At 33.3% G+C, this 4,771-nt stretch overlaps 1 pseudogene; it reads left to right on the top strand.

The window, feature by feature from the left end:
* The first annotated feature begins 276 nt into the window (after positions 1–276).
* Positions 277–1,465, top strand: LOC126720061 (flavonol sulfotransferase-like; annotated as a pseudogene).
* The last annotated feature ends 3,306 nt before the right edge of the window (positions 1,466–4,771 follow it).

Below are 4,771 nucleotides of genomic sequence, written 5' to 3'. Positions count from 1 at the left end.
GTGTTTGCATCTTCCTTCCCTTTATCTTTGTCTTTTATTTTCTGCTGTGGATGTGATTTTTAATTGGCTTAGATTGATTTCCAATTTTGTTTATAGCTTATGTTCATTTTCCGCACACTAGTTGTTTGTCATAAAACTTGAATCGGTTATTTTGTATTTAGAGGTCTAAACGTTCAAGGGTGTTTTATACACTATTTGAACTTTTAGAAATGACATCTAAATTTTCTTTGAATGAGGATAGGAAACTTTAGAGATCTTATCCAATAGTCTTGAAATGGGAGGCTTGAAATGCATACAACGATGAACTCTACTTGCTATGTATAATGATTTCTTACTTTCTCATTCAGGTATACATGCATTTCCAATATATTTCCAGCTAGTTTTGCTTTCTACCATTGGAATCCTCCTCTTCCAAAATGAATCATGGTTCAAAAAGTAACGAGGCAGAAGAGTACAAGTCTGATCCAAAAACCAGTAACAAATTAGAAGAAATCATGTCAACCGTCCCAAAAAGAAAAGGTGCTTGGCTCATGTTTAATGATCTTTATCTGTACGAAAGTTTTTGGTGCAGTTCATTCCAGTTGGAAGGAATCTTGCGTGCTCAAGACCATTTCAAGCCTCAACCCAACGACGTGATCTTGAGTAGCACTTCGAAATCTGGCACAATTTGGCTTAAAGCTTTGGCTTTTGCCATCACGACACGATCTCGTGTTGATGAGTCTACAAACCCTTTACTCACAAGATTGGCACATGATTGTGTACCCTTCTTGGAGTTTAAACTTCACTCAAGCCCACAAAAATTGAATCTAGATGTTCCCGTTGTGGCCACCCACATCCCTTACACCTCCTTACCAAAATCCATTATAAATTCTGGTTGTAAAATTGTTTACATATGCAGGGATCCAAAGGATGCATTTGTGTCTCTATGGCAATTTCATCACAGGGTGCGTCCTAAGGGTGAGGAAGTCTCGGCTTGGGAAGATCTTCCTTTGGAGGATGCATTTGAGTTCTTTTGTGAAGGATTCACTCCTGGCGGACCATATTGGGACCATTTATTAGGGTATTGGAGAGCAAGTTTGGAATCGCCAGAGAAAATACTGTTTTTAAAGTATGAAAATTTGAAGAAAAAAACTGAATATTGGATAAAGAAAATGGCTCAATTTATCCTTCCTCCTTGGAGGAAGAAGATAAAGGTGTGGTGCAAAAGATTATAGACCTATGTAGTTTTGAGAACTTGTCCAATTTGGAGGTGAATAAAAGTGGAAAGGCAAGATTGGATGTTGGAATTGGAGTCAACACATTTGAGTTCAAAAACAACACGTACTTTAGAAAAGGTAAAGTTGGAGATTGGAAGAATTATCTTACACCTGAAATGGCAACGCGACTAGATCAAATAACTGAGCAAAAGCTAAATGGTTCTGGTTTGACATTACACGTTTTACCTAATGCATAAGTGGTGTGTCTATTCTACTTTCATGGCTTCCATAAAAATGGTTTAGTTTTTTTTTATTTTTTTTATTTTTTTTTTTTTTTTTTTGAGAATCTATGGTTAAATATGGAAACAAAATAATATGCGGCACCAAGGCATGTTGTAGTATTTCAAATGGCTTCTATTTTAGGGTTTCAATATGCTAGTTAAAATTATATTTCACTCGTATGTTACTTAATAAAATTTCTAGTTAATAAGGGTCTGTTTGGTAAGAGATTTTTGATAACGTTGTTTAAATTTTGTGAAGATATGTGTGGGTGAAAAAGTGTGTGGAAATACGTGTTGTGGTGTTTAAATAATAATTTTCGTTATTTAAACACTATTACCAAATGGGGCCTAAATATTCTAGAACCTCAATGTTATTAATTTTTCCTCTTTTTTTTTATTTGATTTTTTTTTTTTGAATATTATTATGGATTGGCTGACTAACGTCATAAACTTTTCTTAAATAAAGTGACTGTCCAAAGAAATCTGCAAGAAATTTGGAAAAAAGAAAAAAAAAAGTACTAATAAAAATTATTGGCGGAAACCATGAAATCTCGTGAAACTTTTTTTTTTTTTTTTGAGCAAAAAAACTGCGTGAAACGTTCTTTTTTTTGAGAAACGAATCGCGTGAAACTTGGCTTGACATTCAAGCAATTTCATGTCAAATTAAGTCCAATGTCAAGCAATTTCAATCTTTTTAAAATATCTACCCCAATTTTTAACTCCAATTTCAGTCTGCCGTAAGCAATCATTTAACAGAAGATTTAAATATTTATGTGATGCGTTGAGATTCATTTTGATTAGATAGTTGGATTTTCATGTCAAACTCTAATCAAACTTGATCAACTTTGCTATTTCGCTAGCTATAAAATTTTGGGATTTGCCAAGTTTAGCTTTAAAAATTGAAGTAAAGGATGCTGGTAAACTTTAGTCAACCTCGGTGAAAGTTTCCACTTTAAGGTTTGGCCAATTTCACACCAAATTGAAGCAATTGATCCCGTTCAACAACTTTATTGACCTTTTGACTTCACCACAAAACTTTCTTTGCTTTGGTTCTCGAGAAATTTTTTGATAATTGTGTGGAAGAAAAATTGGGTTAGCAAAAATCATTTGGCTTAGGAGCAGTATAACCTATAACCAGTCTTGATGTGGATGCCTAGAATTGAAATGAAAAAGATTTCAATACATAGATTGTATGAATTTGGATTACAAAGATGCTAGGTAGGTGTGTGCTCAGTCCCATATTGAACATGTACCAGGTAGATTAGACCATATAGATAAATAGAGTAATAGACTAATATAATGAATCCTAATTATGTATAACTTTTTTAGGGTGTACTTCATATTTGATTAGCATTTCCAATGAGAGCACTATCCTGATAACAAAGAATCCCAATTATGATCAGTTTGTTGAGAGTATAGATAGATGTGCTTAGTGATTTCTATGGGTTGTGCAACGTTTGTTTACATATACAACAATTTTTCTAATCCCTTTCACTACAAGAAATTATTCTAATTTCAACGGTTGAAATCATTGAAAAAAATACATTTGACGGTTGAAATGACTGTCGAGAACTACCACTAAAAATTATGTCGAGAATTTTTCCAACTAAATCTTATTGCCCGTTGAAAAATGTTTTCCACCTTTATAAATAGTTACTAAATGTCGTACTATTATTAAAAATCATTGAAACATATTGTCTTAAGATAAGTTTCAATAGTTTGTAATCGTTGAAATAAGTATTTACTTTTTAAAAATAAATAAATAAATTTAGAAGCACTTTTTTACATTAGTCAAAATTTAATAACCTGATTCAAAATAGAAACATAAATACAAATTGTGCAATTCCAAATTGAACTCCATTCTCATATAAAATCTAAAAAACTAGTCTAATTCTCAAGTATTCAAATAGTTCCAAGTTTTAAAAATGACTAATTAAAAAAAAACCAAAAAAAAAAAAAAAAAAAACTAAAACACTAGTCTAATTCTCACACTCTTCCAAGTTTTCTAGCACTTCTACCAATTCTTCTCTTGCAATTACTCCATTGTTTCTGTAAAGTTGTTATTTACAACTATTTTGTGTTGACTTTAATTCTGTGCCAACGTTGATTGTAATTCTGTTCAATTATTTTTCCCTGTATTTTATGTGGGATTTTATTATAAGGGTTGTGTATGAGAGAAAGTGTGAAGACTCAAGCTCTTATTAAAGACCAAGTGGATTTCACGAGAAGATTCGCGAGAAGTTATCTCGCGAAGTAAGCCACATGTAGAGCACATGACTGGAATGCGAAGAGTCATGACAGCTTGGTTTTCGCGAGTGTTTCACGAGTAAGGCATTCCCACGAAATACTTGTGAAACATTCTGTTTTGCTATTTTGTCATTTCTGCTCTACCAAGTTTTCACCCACACTATATATATCCTCATTATCCACATATTGTAAAGAGTTCTTTTCAGAGAGAAAACCCTATAAATTACCCTTGAGAGTTAGAGATTGTCATACCTACAATCATTTACACAATCCTTTGTGGTTTCCCTCTACCCCTACCTCTCCATATCTAAATCCTTGAGAGGTTGATAGCCTAAACACTTGCCACACCTAATTTGAGTGTAAAGTGAGGTTTTGGTGCTACTAGAAAGTATTGGAAGAAGCCAATCATTGGAGGATGCAATCGGGCTAAATTGTGTGATTCGGAAAAGTTAGTAAAGACAAGGCTTCGTCAAGTTAGTTGGTAGCAAGAGCTTGGAGGGCTCAAGTATATGGGATAGACTAGGCTTGGAGGGTCTTTTGTTTTTCGTGTACTTCAACTTATTCTTTAGTGGAATGATTTTCCATCACTTGGAGGGCGGCGGAGAGGTTTTTCGCCTAGTTCTTCGGTTTTCTCTTCGATAACACGACTCGGTGTTATCTTGTGTTTGCATTTTTCTTCCCTACTCTTTTAGCGTTCATTTTATTATTGATATTTGATGAATATGGCTTAGAGTAGTTTTATTGTTTGTTCGCTCGTATTTACTCTTATTTTGCACTTAGTTTAAATTAGAGTAAAAACAATCGAGTCGTAACTTTTAATTGGAGGTCTAAACAAGCTCTTGTGTTTATACACAAATTCGAGCTTTTAGTTTCTAATACTTCTAGCCATAGGTTGAATCCTTCAAATTTTCTTAAACACAAATATAAAGAGCAGGAACAAAGACACTTTCTCATAAAGCACATGTAATGTGTGTTATGAAAAATTGATGAAAACTGTTTTCATTGATTAATTCAGTAATTATACAACTAGGGGCGTAGCCAGGAATA

The sequence above is a fragment of the Quercus robur genome, chromosome 3, assembly GCF_932294415.1.
Source record: "Quercus robur chromosome 3, dhQueRobu3.1, whole genome shotgun sequence".
Taxonomy (NCBI): Eukaryota; Viridiplantae; Streptophyta; class Magnoliopsida; order Fagales; family Fagaceae; genus Quercus; species Quercus robur.
Note: the sequence above shows the minus strand (reverse complement) of the source record. Positions and strands in the feature narration are given on the sequence as shown.